At 46.8% G+C, this 16,545-nt stretch overlaps 1 pseudogene; it reads left to right on the top strand.

Annotated features, from left to right (window-relative positions):
* Positions 1-11,549: 11,549 nt before the first annotated feature.
* LOC147966267 (uncharacterized) lies at positions 11,550-12,960 on the top strand (annotated as a pseudogene).
* Positions 12,961-16,545: the final 3,585 nt, after the last annotated feature.

Here is a 16,545-nt window from a genome sequence, read left to right as displayed (position 1 = left end):
ATCCATACTGCAGGGTCTGTCGTACCATCGTATGATTCAATGTTGATAGGTTAAACCCTTCTAGGAACTGATGTTCCATCACTTCGTCGGTGAAGCATAGGGGGTGTGCGACGCCCCTGTACCAGGCGATGTCATGGCGTAGTTCGAACGAAGGCCGTATGCGGTTTTCGGCCCGGGTGAGGTTGTGCCTGTCACGCCAGGTCTGATGGTCATCCTCTCGTGTTGGGGCACGCCCCCTCGATCCATAGATTGATCTTGTCTGACTGGCTCTATTGTCCAGGTCCTTGCGTAGGCCGTAGGTGTAGCCCGGGGCCGCTGCCTCCCTGCCCCGATGGCGGGGTGGCGTGGGCTGGTGTTTGGCATGAGTAGCGGGTCTGTCCCGTCCACGTGGTGGTCGGTCGGGCTCGTCAGTAGTTTTGTGCTTTGACGGTATTGGCTCAAGGGCCTCGTCGTCGAATTGTGGTAATAGCTTGTACTTCGGATAACTCTTAGTTGGGCGTTCGAGGCCGTACTCCTTGGCTGCCAGGACATTAGTCCATCTGGCATTGAGTAAATCCTGATCAGCTTGAAGCTGTTGCTGCTTCTTTTTCAGGCTTCTTGCAGTGGCGATTAGCCGGCACTTAAAGCACTCTTGTTCGAGGGGTTCCTCCGCCATGATGAAATCTTCGTCGCCGAGGCTCACGTCCTCTTCGGAGATCAGTAGGCAGTTATTGTCCTCCGAGTCCTCGTTTTCGACAGGATAGTTAGGGTTAACTTGCCCATCCTCCCAATCATCCTATTCGGATGTTGGCTCGACAGGGGCTTCGGGGTCTCCGGCGTTCTCCGGAGTGTTATTGTCTTCGTGCCGGTATTGCTGCATTTTTCGTGACGCGATTTTGAGCGGCGCCGCTGACGTTGACGCTTTGGAGGTGCTCTGGCAGGCTTGTCCTCAACCGGATCCTTCTTGCCGTCGTCTTCATCCTCTTTGGGTGTATCCACCATGTATACGTTGTATGTGGAGGTGGCCGTCCAACGTCTGGTAAAGGGAGGGTTTTGGCCTTGATAGTCTCCGGCATCGTCCGTACCTACCGTCGATGTCTTTGGAGGTGTAGTCCAGCATGTCGGTTAGATCTTCAACAGTGGCTATGAAGTGGGTGGTGGGTGCCACGTAAAATTCCCCGCTCCTAGCCCCTAGTCCGAGCTGGGCATAATTCGGAAGCGATTCCTCTGTTATGGCGAGGGATCGCATTAAGTCCAGAGCCTTGCTTAGGAGCGAGGTTTGGACATAGAGGCGAGAGTCCGTTGGGCCGACGGATTGAGAGCCTCCTGGTCGCGGACCTCGAGAGTTCGGATTTAGAGTCCGAGGGAGAGCCCGACGCTCTAGCGACAAGGGGAGTTCGGTTCGCCTTTGGGTTTACTGATGATGCCATCCCCTCCCGATCTTCGGTAGCGAGCCTCATAATTGTAGTGGGTCCGGCGGGCTCTAAACTCCCGTCTTCGGACCCGGTGGTCCGCTCTGGATGTGCCGGAGCGGCGGTAGTGGCTGCAAATCCTTCGAAGATCAAGTCTCCTCGGATATCAGCGACATAGTTTAGGTTCCCGAAACTATTCTGATGACCAGGGGCATAGCCATCGATATGCTCAAGGTGGCCAATCAAGTTGGCACGCGGTGCGAAGCAACCGAATACGAAAATTTGGTTGGGGAGGAAAGTCTCCTCCGAAACAGCATCGTTGTAGATGATCAAACGAGCCATCGAACCTTCCGTCGACAACAGAGAGGAACTCTCAATTAAAGCACCAATGTCGGTGTCAGAACTGGCCAATCTCGGGTAGGGGGTCCCGAATTGTGCGTCTGAGGATCGAAGGTAACAGGAGGCGGGTATTAAGTAGGATATTTTTTGCATGTTATTATGTGATTAGCATTATTTTTTGGCATGAAATTAACTGCACGCTAAACGTGTCGAGCGCTCGACATTGAAGCAGTGTAGGTCGTTGGATTGACATGATTTGATGGCCGAGATTAATTGGATCTGTCCATTTGGGTCTTTTTATATTGGTATAGATGATCAGCTGTTTTCCAGTATTTTAATGGTTTATGAAGATCGGTCCGGAGTTGTTTTTTCACAGTTAATAGACACGACCCCACCAACCAACCATTATCTTGCAAATCCTTTGTGCCAGACCCATGGTCTTCCACTCCCTTGCCCCCTTCCACTTCCGATTCAAGCAAAGTCATTGCCTTCTGCATCTCAAATGATTATGCTGACAACATGTCTAGGTAATCTCCCTTCAGAAAACATAATTTGACGTGGTTCATCATGCTGATACATTACTGTATCTCTAACTTTATTTTTGCATACCAGGACATGGATTGGTCACCCAACACCCAGGCTGTTAATATTGTAGGGGAATATTATACGTGACCAGATCATCGACAAGGAGGCAACAAGCCATGAATGCTTGACTCTGATTCTTCGCCGTTTAGCACAAATCGAGTGGACCAACTCAACAAGTGAAGATGGTGCAATTTGGCGAAAGTTAATGGAGCCAGACTTTACGGTACATTCCTATATGTTGGTTCTTTTTTGCTCAATCTCCGCTGATTTAATGTGTGTCAAGTTTTGATATGAATACCAAAATTTTCAGGCTCTTGTCATCCGCAACATAGACCCCGCGTTTGCCGTTTCAGTCCAAACTGAACTCCTAATGGAGAAACACATCGACCGGTGCGAATGATACGTCGAATCTGTCAGATCTGGCCACACTGCTCTTTTTACATGTACTAACATTATTCATTAACTTTCACATTTCAAATGCAGTTCATTTTCCATACCCCTCTTCGTTACGGCTGGTGCTGTTATATCTTAGATATGTTGAGGAAAGGATTGTTGTTCTCGACCCGCAAGCAAGCCCCTTTGGATTTACGACCGATCGAGTCAAATTCCATGAACAAGTCAGTCATGCTATCCATGGGGCATTCTTCAGATGTGTAGAATCCTTCTTCTCAAGTTGGCCCTGCACATCTAATGGATGGACAAGAGACTTACCTACGTTGATGATCGAAAAAATTCCAAGGTATTATTGGAGCTTTGTGTGCTTACGTAAGATAATGTTTATCATCAACTATATATTCATGTCAGGAACCGTTAACATATATGAATCACCATGGCATCGTTACCAGTGAGCAGTCCGGAATCTATTCGTTGTTCATGGCAAGGCACTACGACGACGAGTCACTACGGATCTCGACCACGAAGGTTTGTGTGTAAAAACTACTCTTCAACAATTTTCAAAAAACACACTAATCATTCCAGTCTTAATATTTCTGCCAGGAGAACATATGTATGAAAACAACTCTTCAACATTTTTCAAGAAACACACTGATCAGCCCTGTCTTATTTTTCTGCTAGGAAAACATATGTTCTTTTCGCCGGTCCATCCTACAAGATGTTATGAAGCTTGAGGACAACAAATCAGACGTACCAGACATGGCAATGCAGCACATCAGATCATCTATAAACAATTTGTAGTTTGGTAGCAATTTTTAGTAACCAAATGAGAAATGTACCCTAGTTGGCTCATTAGGATTTTTTATCAGGAGCTTGGTTTGCACAAACATCCTTTGCAATGTACCTTGAATAATTTATGTTGGGGCGTTATAATATATGCTAGCTGGACATGGATTTGTGTTCGTTTAGCCCATACATGTTGTTGAAAACAAAATTTTTGACACACAACATACATGAAATTCAAATTTTGTTCACACGGTTACATTTGGTACAAAATATTAATTAATGCATAAACAAATTCTAGCACACTACAAACCATAACACGAGACATAACAATTCATAAAGGTTCCCTAAATACACGACCATGACTGCAAACACATTGAAACATAGACATCTCCTTCAGTGCCCCAGATGGATGAAGACGCTTGCCCCGATCACTAGGCAAGCCACCAGTGTGAATACTAGCAGATGATGCTTGTTCTGCAGCCTTGCAATTGACATGCGCATGCTCTCATCTTGATTCTCTTCAAGAGTAAGTAGATCTGTCGGTTGAACCCAAGTCGATGCAGTTGCTTCAATATGCTCCAGGTTGGGGCTGCGCCAGCCATGCACGTTGCAATCAAGGATTCTGTTGTGTGCTTCTAGAGCCCACACAACATTCCTCAGATCAAGCAGCAACTGAGTGAGAAACGGGCTCGTTTCATCATCCACCCACTGAAAAAACCCACACCAGAAAGACTTCCCGAGCAGCATATACGAACAACCAAAACTTATGAATATATTTTGCATGGCATAAAAATGTTCGAGCTTATGAACTCACCCTCCCCCTCGGGCAGGCAAGGTATCTTCTCCCTGGGTTGTTGTCGCTCCATGAGATCCACATCGGCGCTTTCGCCCTCGGAGCGCACAAGCAGTACTTGGCCGACTCATAAGCCAAAGGAGTTTGGCGGTACAGCACCGGAGCATGGCTCCACCGGCGAGCTGAACCAACCGTTAATCTTGTGTATGAGGAGTTCGACATGCTCACGATCTAGGGTTTTTAAGCTTTTGCACAAGAGGAGGATTTTTTGGAACTGTTTATGGACACGCGTCTCCTCACTCGAACGCACTGGTGGTAGCATATTTATGGCGTTGTCGTCACGGCCGTCATCGGCCCATCTTCGGACCTATATGGGCCACACCAGATACACACATACAGTGTGCAGCCCAATCCTCCCCGCCTCCCCCGACACACTATTACTCAGCCCGAAATAGGATGCATGCATCTCCTGCCTCATGAGCTGCATGCATGCATGCACACTTACTAGCCGGCCAGCTTGAACGGCCCCAGCCATTTTTCTTAACTCCATGCTCACATTTTGCATATAGCACGACCACCACACACCCCGTATCACATGCATGCACCAGCACACGGTGGCAAGCCCTAGATGATCCTGATGAACAATTTGATGGCGCACGCAAGACATCTCAAACTCTTTGCGACGCGTCGGAGCAGTCAGGAATCAAGCTAGCTATTGATCTAAGATGGTAAAAAAGAAATCATGCTCAATTAGAAGAACTTCATATTGCAAGAACAGAGCTTCAAACTTTCTACCTTAGCTGCCCCTCCATGTCGACGACCTTCATATTTCTGTCGAGAATGCAATAGATCCAGCCAAAACCCCGAGAGCTTCCGGTTTATGTTTTTGCTTTTATGTGCCACACTCGGGCTGGCTATATTGAGTGGTGCGAAATGTGTGGGTCCTGGCTAAAACACCACGCACGTAAAATGTTGGCCAGGCACTTATTGGGCCATATCATCTACCTCATGCAAAGCGGACTTGAGCCGAGTTTCGCATAGGATGCCATCATGCTTGGTACAAGTGATAGCGCAAACGGGGCACCGGACACACTATACTGGACCGTAACATGAGTATTTAGTACCACGTGCATGTAGTATATGCTCCACGTATTGTTCCTATATTACAGCATGTCGCTTGTTCCTCCCATCACGATGCATGCAGTGCACGGCGTGGATAAAGTGCGCCAATGCCGCCGTGCACTGAAAGTGCGCTCCGACATAATGATATACAACAGCATATGACTTAAGGACCGACTTATCTAGAATTGAGTAGCAGTATGTTGAAGAAGTCAAATCCATTTGTCTTAAGGACCAACTTATCTAGAATGGAGTAGAAGTATGTCTCGGAATTTGACTTTTGATTTTTTTTTCTCCTTACTGAACTCATCATTGTTTCTTATCTGTTATTAATTCTTAAAAATGTGTTCGAATTCTTTTTCTTTTCTAGGGATGATGTTTTTCCAAAAAGAACAAAAGATTTCACAACTCACAAACATAAAAAATATTATTGTTTTAAAAAATTACAATTTCAGAATGTTCTATGATTATTTTAAAACAGGGAATTCTAAAAAATGTCACAAAGTTTTAAAAATGTTCATGAACTATGAAGTATGTTCAACATTTTTAAAACATTCTCAAATCTTAAAATATGTCTATGTGATTTTAAAAAATGTATAAAAATTTAGAAAACCTATTCATAAATTTTTAAATATCATCCTTTGACGAGTCGGCGAGGAGGATGAAGAGGAGGGGCGTAGTTGTTGATGGTCGAGGGTTGCTCCTGATCGGTGCCGACTGGGCCTCCTCCTAGAGGCAGCCGTCCATCGCTCCGCCATCCGAGCATGCGCCGCCGAAGGATTGGATGGGGAATCAATTCACTTTGCTCGGCGGAGGGGAGCGGGAGGACTGGCATGAAAATTTTATTTCTTTCATGCACGGGCGTCATATTTGTGGAGTACTGCTCCAATCAAGCAGCGGGACTATCTCCTGCCTTTTTGCATGACCTGGGCGGTAATCCGCCCATGCTTCTTATGGCTTGTTTGGGTGGCCTTTGGCCTGGAGGGCATACCGCATTGCAAAAGCCTACGCATGGTACTATATTTTTTGGAGCCACATTGCAAAAGCCTACCTTCCATTGCATTGAATGAGACAACATCGAGTGCCAAAAAGAAAGAAAGAACTAAAGAGCATATGTGTACAAACATTATTTTACAAGCTCCGAGAAGCTGCTAATGCAACACAGTCGACTATGAATAATACTAAAAATATATTGAATTGACTTACCCTTTTAAACTTTTGAAAGTGGGTGCAATGACCTATGTGGTCTTCACAAAAGCATTTTTTTTTTGCGAGAAGTCTTCACAAAAGCATTTCACCTGGCATCACGCTAGGAGTTCGCCTTGGAGATCCCCTGCCTGGATTACAAGACAAACTCAACATAATAATTTGAGACATAGCATGACAAATAATTTGCCACATCATCCTTCTTGATCTTGGGCACATGTGGTAAGCAACTCATCCTTGACGAGAACTTGGGCCCAACGCGTCCACCGCCCAAGAGATCAAATGCATAAACAACATCATCATCCTTGGGAATTGATGAGCAGATGTACGCGGTGTCAGCGTTGATGGAGGGGGACACCCTGGTAGACACAAGAAGCGAACGTCTCTTGCTGAGAAACAAGGCATTTCCATCGAGCCCACGCAAGGGTACCGTGTTCTTTGTGTCCTGGTTCACTTGATACACACTCACACTGTAGTTCCCATGAATTCGGGGTCCAAAGACATCACGGTGACAAAGAATCAGCTCTCCATTATTCTCCGCTAGGAACATCCAGCTTCGCCCACTGCACAACTCGTGTTTGAAATCGCTGAACGATGAGTACCCCTTGTGTAGTTCATGGTCGGCGACCACCACAAGCTGTGGTGGCTGATTCACAACAGTAGTTTGAGTTTCTACCAACGAGATGTTGCATGACGTGGCGCAGTAAATACGGCCTGCGAACGGCAAGACTTGTTAGGATTAATCTTGATTATGTATCTGCATTGTATTTTCGTTTAGGATGTAGTTTAGTGTAGGTTGATGTTCGTCCCGTGAAGCTTCAGCTCAATATGCGGAGGAGGCGAGATGCCGGGCTGCCGTGCGATGCGGCGAGCTTGGTGAGATGCCGATGGCAACGTGCAACAGTGGTGCTGTGCGATGCAGCAGCCGTGTGAAACGGCAAGGCGCTTGACGGCTGGAACGGAGGGACAAAATCAGCTAGAGGAGAATAAGCGAGTTTGTTAGTTTGTTAGATGCATGAGTTGTTAGCTATCGTCATGGCCAGGCCCGTGCGTCCGTTTAGGAGATGCTGCATGAGTGGCAGATGTGATGCATGTAGCTAGTAAGTGTGTAGTGCATGGATTAGTTAGTAGCCGGTTAATCTGTACGTGACTTAGGGCATGTACAATGGTTCTATCTTAATAGTGTCATGTAGGATAAATGATGAGGTGGAGAAAAAAGAAATCATAAGAGAAAGCTTGTCTTCTTTTATTTAAGAGAAGATAAAAGATGATATCTTAACACAATATGTCTCATCATGTTTTTAGGAACATCTAATCATTGAAGATAAGGCTAAAAGATGACTCATTGTAGACATGTTTTTTTTGTCATCTCTAATTTACATGCAAAACTTAAGATAAGACTACCTTATCAAACATTGTACATGCCCTTGGTGGCCTTGCCGGGTTGTGCGTGAAGGCCAACCTCCTGTGTATATAAACATTGCTTTCAGTAATGAAAAGGGAGAGGGCCAGTGCAAAGATGTAGCATTCGTGGTAGCGAAGGGAGATTGACTAGGCAAAGCTATGTGTTCTTCCTTGGTCTATGCGTGTGTGTGTTCTCTCTTTGGGTCTTTGTGTTCATGAGAGTGTTTTTGAGAGAAGTCAGAAGAGAGAGTTGTGAGAGGCAGCTCGAGATAGAAGAAGAAGCGGCGCTGCGAGGAGGCGGCGCCAACAAGACTGACATAATATGGCAGGATTTGATATGGGTCCACCGCTCGTCGCCGGGCTTGGCGACGGCTAGGCGAAACGAGCAAAAATGAAGCACAACCGTGTCATCGTGGGCGAGACCCGCACCGCGCAAGATTACGCAGGCTCTCCCAGCTGTCCAGTAGCGTGGCTGCACTTGGAAGTCCGGCGACCTGTCCCGTCAGTAGGTTAACGAGCTGGCCAACATGGGTGCCTAGTTGTAGAACGTGGCCCTCTGACGTTGTCCCAATGGCATAGCAGCGGCGCCGGCGATCTAGATCCGGGAGCCCCTGGTAGATGGACTCGCCGGTGAAGACGTTCAGGAATCGTCGCTGGTCATGAACATTGTTGTATGCTTCCGGGAGCATGATCTAGCACCGAGGATGGAACCGCCGGTCCAGAACGCCTTGCGGGCGCAGGTGGCTAGAGCACGCGCGCCACGCCCTACACACCGCGCGTAAGCGGCTAAGGTCGACGAGGTCGTTGCGCAGGACGTGCTCGGCGACCAGCCCAGTCGGTCCGGTGTCCAGGTTCGCCCGGTCCCTCTGGCGGCTGCGTGGATGCCGAGCACTGCACGGCGACATGTTTCTTCTTGGCGTGGGATGCTGAGCGTCCGGCCGGACGATAGATGGAAGCTTCGATAGAGCTGCGTTTCTGTTTGATTGATGTGGCGGCTGCTACAAATCATCCGGATGTTTTAATCCAAAATTAAACCGCCTCCTTAGCCGTTTGATTAGACGCTCTGCAGCCGTAAGATCAGGCAGCTTCCCATGGCAGCACAACGCAGCAGCTTTCATGGCAGTAGCTCCCATGGCAGCACCGACGGGGCCCGGCGGCGCTTCACTGGAACCTCTGCCGGAGCTCCGACGACCCCCACTGCGCTTCACTGCAGCTCCGACGACGCTTCATCGGAACCCCGGCGGCGCTTCAACGATCCCCGTGACACTTCATTGCAACCCCGACGATGTTTCGCTGCAGCACCAACACCGGCGCGGCGGTGCTCCACCGCAGCACCCCGACGCGGCGAAGCTTCACTGCAGCAGTACCACCACGCGACGATGCTCCACCGCCGCACCGGCTGCCCCGTGGAAGCTTCACTGCAGCACCCGATGGCCACCGGCGAAGCTTCACTGCAGCGCGCGCGACCGCGATGAGGTGCTGCGACGAAGCACGACGGCGACCGCGGATGTTGTGACGCAGCACGGCGGCGACGGGGATGCCGCTATGCAGCACGGCAACGACGGAGATGCTGCGACGCAGCACGCGGGTGGCGACGGCGGACCTTGCAGCAGCAGCGGCACTGATGCACGCGGTGGTCGGAGGGGTCGCCGTCGTGCGCGACCTTGTGGTTGGTTGATGGGGAAAAGTGAATCCAGAGGAAGAGGAAGAGAAAGTTGTGCTGGAGTTCGTTGAGAGAGAGAGAGAGAGATGAGGATAAGGCAGCGCTCAGGAAAACGACCGGACAAGGTTCTCTCCCGTGAAGAGCCAAGCGGTGGTGGTTCATCGCACAGGGACACGTGTCAAGCGTCGGAGGCGGCTTGCGTTGTGATTAAATCATCCGGATGTTTTTGATCGCTTTCCTTGATTTATTGTTGTATATCTTACATCTATCTATATACTTAGATGTGTAATACTTATAGCATATTTAAATGTACTTTAACAAAACTGATACAAATATAAAAGGAGACTCAAGAATCTACATGAGATACGCTAGCTACGGTGATGCAAGCGAATCAGGATGGAAGATTTTCCTTATTAACGTGGGACGCTAGGCAGGTAGCACGTGTCCTGCTCATATATACATGTGCAGTTATGTATAACTTTTTTTTTGGATAAAGGCCGTTTTATTAACTCAATATGTAGCATCAAGCGGATACAACACATCATAAGTAATATTTGGCCTCTACATATCCAGGATATGCACAACCAAAGGTAATGAGTCCGACTAAAAATATAACAAAACGATAGATAGGCATTAGTAAGGCTCTATAAGACCGACACTATGTTGACGCTATGCCTATATCAAAGGAGGAGACGGCCCTATCCGGAGATTATACTGTTTTGTACAACTTTCTTTTAATCACACTTGTGTACAACATGATTTTTAGGACAACATGGACCCTAGCGCGATCATTGTCCCTTGTCACTGATTCCTCCGTTCCTCCTGCTTCACCCATGCGGCCAAGTTGTTCGCCCCGGTGCTTTGGTCGGCGTATAACCCGGATGCTCACTTCTGGTTGTACGATGTTCAGGTGTAGCTAGCCCGCCGTTGCGGGTATGCCTAGCGGGAACCCGTTGGTGGTGATGACTGACGACAAAATTCACTAGTTCAGGTTCGGCCTTTAAGTCCCCCTACCCAGTGGCGGCGCCAGGTTCTAAAGGGTGGATATTCATTTTGGAGGAGGGTATTCATTTTGCCCAAATCATCACTGTTTTGCAAAAAAAAAAATCGCTTGTTTTATATAAAATTTCAATGGTTTGTCAAAATCTTGGGTATTCAACCGAATACCCAAGAAGACCCCTGGCGCCGCCCCTGCCCCTACCCCAATCTTACACCCTAACGAGAACGTGTGTGTGATGATGACATATCATGTTTGGAAAAATAAATCGTGTTCCCCACTTGTATCCATGTCCGATGTTCCTGATGTTTCAGTTAAATTTATGAACATTTTTTAAAAATCTGACAAGATTTTCCATATTCATGAACATTTTAAAATACCTTTTGAAATTCATGAACATCTTTTGAATTCTCAAGAAGTTTATTAAATTCTCGAGCATTTTTTTTAAATTTTCATGAAAATTGTTTAGTTTTGCAAGTTACAAGCTTTTTAAGTTTCTTGATGAACCGACTGAACAATTGAAAAAAAAGAAAAACTCTAATTAATTTTTTTTGAGAGTACGCAAATTGCATACCACAACTTTATAGAATAAGAGAATTGCAAGGAAGAATTTTTTTGAGAGTATGCAAATTGCACACCATAGCTTTATAGAAGAAGCAAATTGCAAGGAAGAATATTTTTTCGAGAATACGCAAATTGCATACCATAGCTTTATAGAAAAACACTAATAAGGAAAGAAAATCGGGGAAGTAACCGCACTCAAACTGGTCCAACAGCCCACGAGGTCTCCCTCGTGCGATTCCTCAACATGAGCGACGTACACGAAGCTCGACTCCCTCGTGGATTGGAGTAGTACAAATAAAAATGCGACACCTTTGCAACTATGAGGCCCAGAGCGAATTGAGTTCCCACTCCCTTCTTCGAGGGCGCGCACTCGGATGGCGGAGCGAGAGGCGGCTGCCCAGGCGGCGGCGATCGGCGGGAACCATCGGCCATCAACAACTACGCCCCTCTTCGTCGTCCTCCTCTCGGAAATTTCCCTCGCCGGGTCATCTGAATGCCTGTTCCATCGCCGCCCATAGGACGAGTCTCATTTAATCGCAAACATGAGCGCACGTACAACCCCTCTTGCAGTTGCAGCAGGGACTGGACGAATCTTGGGGAAGGTCCGGCGGGGCTCATCACCGAGCGCGTCCTCGCCAACGACGTGGCCGACTACATCCGGTTACATGCCGTGTGCGGGCTGCGGCGTCAGTGTTGCACGGACCCGCACGGGCACGGCGCTCTGGACCGCCGGTTCCACCCTACGCGGTGGGTCATGCTCCGGGAGAAACTCGCCTCTCCCTACGCCCGCCGCTTCCTCAACGTCTCCACCGGCGAGTGCATAAAAATGGAACTCTTGGAGCTCCGTGACCACGACGTGCTCGGGCTCACCCCCGAGGGTCTCATCATCTTGATCCACAGGCGCACCCACGTCCGCCTACTCAAACCGTCGACGCGCCAGCAGCTCATGGATCTCCCGCCATTAACCACGCTGCTGCCTCCATAGGAGCACTCCGGCCTCCTTTCCAGCCGTGAAGGTCCTCCTGAATCCTAGGGCTCCGGCATCGCCAAAGATGATTCCTCGGTCGTGCTCTATTTCGACTCACTATGCATTGTAGGCATCGCCAAGCCTGGCTACGAGCGCTGGAAAATGGTCCAGTGCAAGACTTCGGTACACGCAGCACCGTTGATGTTTGCAGGCCGCTTCTATTGCACCACAGAAAATGGCGTCATGCTGCTAGAGACCAGTGAAGATCAGCCGCCACACATGGAGGTGGCTGCCAGATTGCGAAAGCCAATCTCGGCGATGAGGATGGATAGTGCGCACCTGGTGAACAACAACGGGGAGCTGATGCTGGTGCACCGCAAGATCCGGTACCTCAGAAATAGAACAAGGAGGAGGATGTACGACGTTTATAAGGTGGATTTGGACACCGGAACTCTATTTCCGGTCAAGAGCTTGGGCGGCCGAGCATTGTTCATGGGCATGTATTGCTCTCTTTCGGTTTCGGCGGACAATTTCCCCTCCATATGTGGCGACACCATATACTTGAGCTTCGATCTCAAAGAGAGAGCTCATGATGGGGAAATAGAGGCCTACCATCTCCCAAATGGAAGAACGAAATCTGCTTATTACAACTTGGACAGCTCCGTGCCATGACCTCATAAAGTAGTGCCTGGGCCTCATACTCTCATTGATTCTTTCTCCTTGTGTAATACCATTGAACCATGTCCAAAACATGTAGCATTGGTAATTTGAGTTGTATATTTTACGGCTTTCCTTTGTACCTCAAGTTGTTCGAGCGTGCTCTAAATTACTCTATTTGCTAGCACTGGTTGTGTGACCGTTTGGGCCAGCTGAGTTTTTTTGGGTTCATTTCCTAACATATAAGTATACTGAAGACCCTATTTCCTTTAGGGTTTATTTTTCCCGAATTTTTGAATTTTTGAGCTACTTGGTGATTTTTGAGGCGAAATGTGTGGGTTTAAACACGTATGTGTGTTTTGTGGCTGCGTGGTTGCTTTCTTGTGGACCATAATTTTAAAAACTAGACCAATGATCGAACCAGTGAGGCTGTATTTTCAGGTTTTTATTGGTCAAACCACCGGTTCGATGTCCGGTTCTTTATTCTGTAAAATATTAGCAATGAATATTCGAATCAATAAGTAAAGATATGTGCTTAGCAAATCAATCCTATTCTCTAATTTTCTTTCATGTTCATGTGAACACACCAGTAAGATGACTCTTTTTTTTGCGAAAAGATGACTATTTTGTTAAGCACCAAATTAATAAGCAGCAAATAATCTAATGGTATGGTTTCTAAGGAGCGGCAAATCCCATTCTCTAATAAGCTAGTCAGTCAATGTCATTTTTTTAATCTTGATCAATTCAGTGATATTCTCAACTGTAGGGGATTTAATTTGGTGTGTTACACGTTAATATGTGATAAGCTTGGTGTGCTCATGTTAATTTGTGACAAGCCTTTCTAGACATAGACTCACGGTAACTGCTATGCGCGTGTGCAGACGGTTGCTGGGATTAGTACACAGGCTTTCCGAAAGAAGAAATTTTACAATAACACATAACAATTACACTACTCGGGATGCCGTATAGAAACATAACAATCACAGTCCGGTAGAAGGAAAAACATAACAACCACACTATCACGACATTGTTTGCCTATAGAGCTGCAGCATGCAGACGCGGGTGGATCAAAGCAGAGATGTGCACGCTGTTGCTATCATAGTGTGCAAAACCAAATCAGTGCATGTGCACTTACAAACAGGATCATTCTGCACCGCTGAGCACCTAGTCCAAGATGGAGGTGCAAGCTCCGATGGCAAGCATGTAATCCACTGCCTAGGCAGTCAATGCTCCAAGCCCCATAGCAGTCGCAAGCTTCTTCACATCAGCTGTCTCGGTCGGTTTATCGGGCATCTAGGGTGTGTTTGGATTGTGGCCCTAAGCTACCTAACCAATATTTTGGTCATGACCAAAAACACATTCTTTGTTTGGAACATGGCCAAATTTTTTTGGCATGTCAATGCTGTTTTGACCACTCTAATTCATTTTTCTGGCCAATGTTAACAAAATCATGGACTAGCAAAATCTTCACCAAAATTTTGGCTAACCAATTATTTGGCGCGGCTAGCTTGGGCCAAATCCCAACAAGTGCCTAGACTCAGGAATTCAGAATTGTTGGTAGAGACGGCCATAAGAAACCAAGGTGGTTTCTTCAGTTCAAATCGACAAGAGGGTTTGTTGTTTTAAAAAGAACAACCATAATGTAGAAATCTGATGTGTCAAAACGAAGGTCAACGTAATCATACCTACCCTAGCTAGCTGCGAAGGAGCATGTCACCTGGCATCATGTGAGCAAATCGCTTCGGGTCATGTGGAACAGATAGAAAAATAAAATAATCAAAACCACACGAAGAAAGAATTTTTTCAAACAAGCCCCTGATTGTCATGACTCGGATTAATTTACTTCATCTATGACAAGAGAAATTCTAGACCAAGTAAATATCATAATTCAGTACCCCATATATATATATAGGGTGATGAATAGTAACTCACGCTATTCGTCACCCTGGTTGAGGAATAGTTATTCTTCACCCCTCTCTATTTTGACATCAATGCACCGTATTTTTATGTTTCGTAAATTTTGTCTTATTTCATACATAAAAAGAGAACGTAAGAAAATATGTATTCGCCATAAAAAATATTTTATGTTACGTAAAATTATAAATGTAAAAACATAGTGTAAAACATACATAAAATGTGATTTTTCTGGTCTTATAACTATATTTTTATTTTTTTAAAACTAAATTTTACATATTGAATCAATCTGCATGTAACTATTTATATTCTAAACATAATTTATTTAGAAAGCGATCGTAAGATTACCTCGGGTGAAGAATAACTTATTCTGCATCCTGGATGATGAATAGTAACACTATATATATATATATATATATATATATATATATATATATATATACACGCCGATAACTGCCACACGTGTGGTGTATCGGGTAGTTGTGTCACACGCCTCGTGTGGCATGGACAGGAACCAGCCCGTACGACCGCGTTCGGGCGCGCAAAGGCACGGCCCGCACGTCGATGTGTGGCAACCCCGCCCGCACGTCCGGGCCAGAGGACCCAGCAGCCCGCACGACCCAGCCGTCCCGGCCTCTGATCGATCCCCAATCCCGACTGCCGCCATCTTCTCCCACCTCCCGAACCCCTACCTCCATCGCCGGCCTTCTCTGGTTGCCATGGCAACCAGAGCAGATCCGTAGGGTCTTCCCACCGCAAACCACACCCCTTATCTCCCCCACCCCCCACCCCCACTCCAACAACGCCCTCCAAATACGACCAGCTAAAAGCAGATGAATCTCCCGACCTCCCTACTGCTTCTCATCCTTCTTCTAGGCGGAAAATTGCAAAATTACCGACGAAGGTGGCAACTAGATCCATCCTACAGGGGTAAAACACTACATAGGGTGTGTGTCTTCACAGTTGCCAAGCAGGATACACTAGATCTGCCATGTACTACGCTAGAGATAACCGTAAGTTCTCAGTAGATTGATGCACGTAGTTGGTAAAATGAATGGATGTGTAGGAATCCATAAAAAGGGAGAGAAAATTGAGAAATTTGGAATAATGGGGGGTGTGAAAATTAATTGCCACTGGTGTCTAACGTTAGTTGCCACCTATCATTGTCGTCAACTGCCACCATGTCAACTTATTGCTTGCCATCCTATTGTAGAGGCTGATGCCATCGAATCAAACGGATAGCTAGCACCCAGATTTTAGAAAAGATAGTGGATGTGCATGTCCTACTAGCCATGATCTGTTGGTTGCCTACGCATGAAAATGTGATAACACTGACGTGTTAACTTCTACATGCAAGCAGCACAAGGATACATTTTTTGTGGATTGTTGATGTGTTCTTGTTCATGCAGTGATTGAGAGCACATTGGCAGAAACGAGACGCGGAAAAGAATGAATCACGAAGATGGCGCTGATACTTGGGGTTGTCGAAGACCAGAAACACCCCCTTGGGATGCATCAGAGTACAGTCAACTCATTTCTGCAGGGCCGTTGCTGCTACTACTAGAACAGTATGCAGGCATTGGTATGATGCGTGATAACAAAAGAAAAGAACATTTGCCATGTCCGCGACGATGAAGATGACATTCTACTTATGTCCTACACTGTCATTTTTTCGCAGGTTCTTATGACCAAACCACACTCACGGGGGCTCCGTGGCAAGTTCAGTCGCAGGGCGCTAACACTGACAAATGTGCGGGCAGCCAACTT

Source organism: Triticum urartu, chromosome 6A, assembly GCF_056163025.1.
Source record: "Triticum urartu cultivar PI428250 chromosome 6A, HENAU_Tu73, whole genome shotgun sequence".
Classification (NCBI taxonomy): domain Eukaryota; kingdom Viridiplantae; phylum Streptophyta; class Magnoliopsida; order Poales; family Poaceae; genus Triticum; species Triticum urartu.
This window is presented reverse-complemented; position numbering and strand designations above follow the sequence as displayed.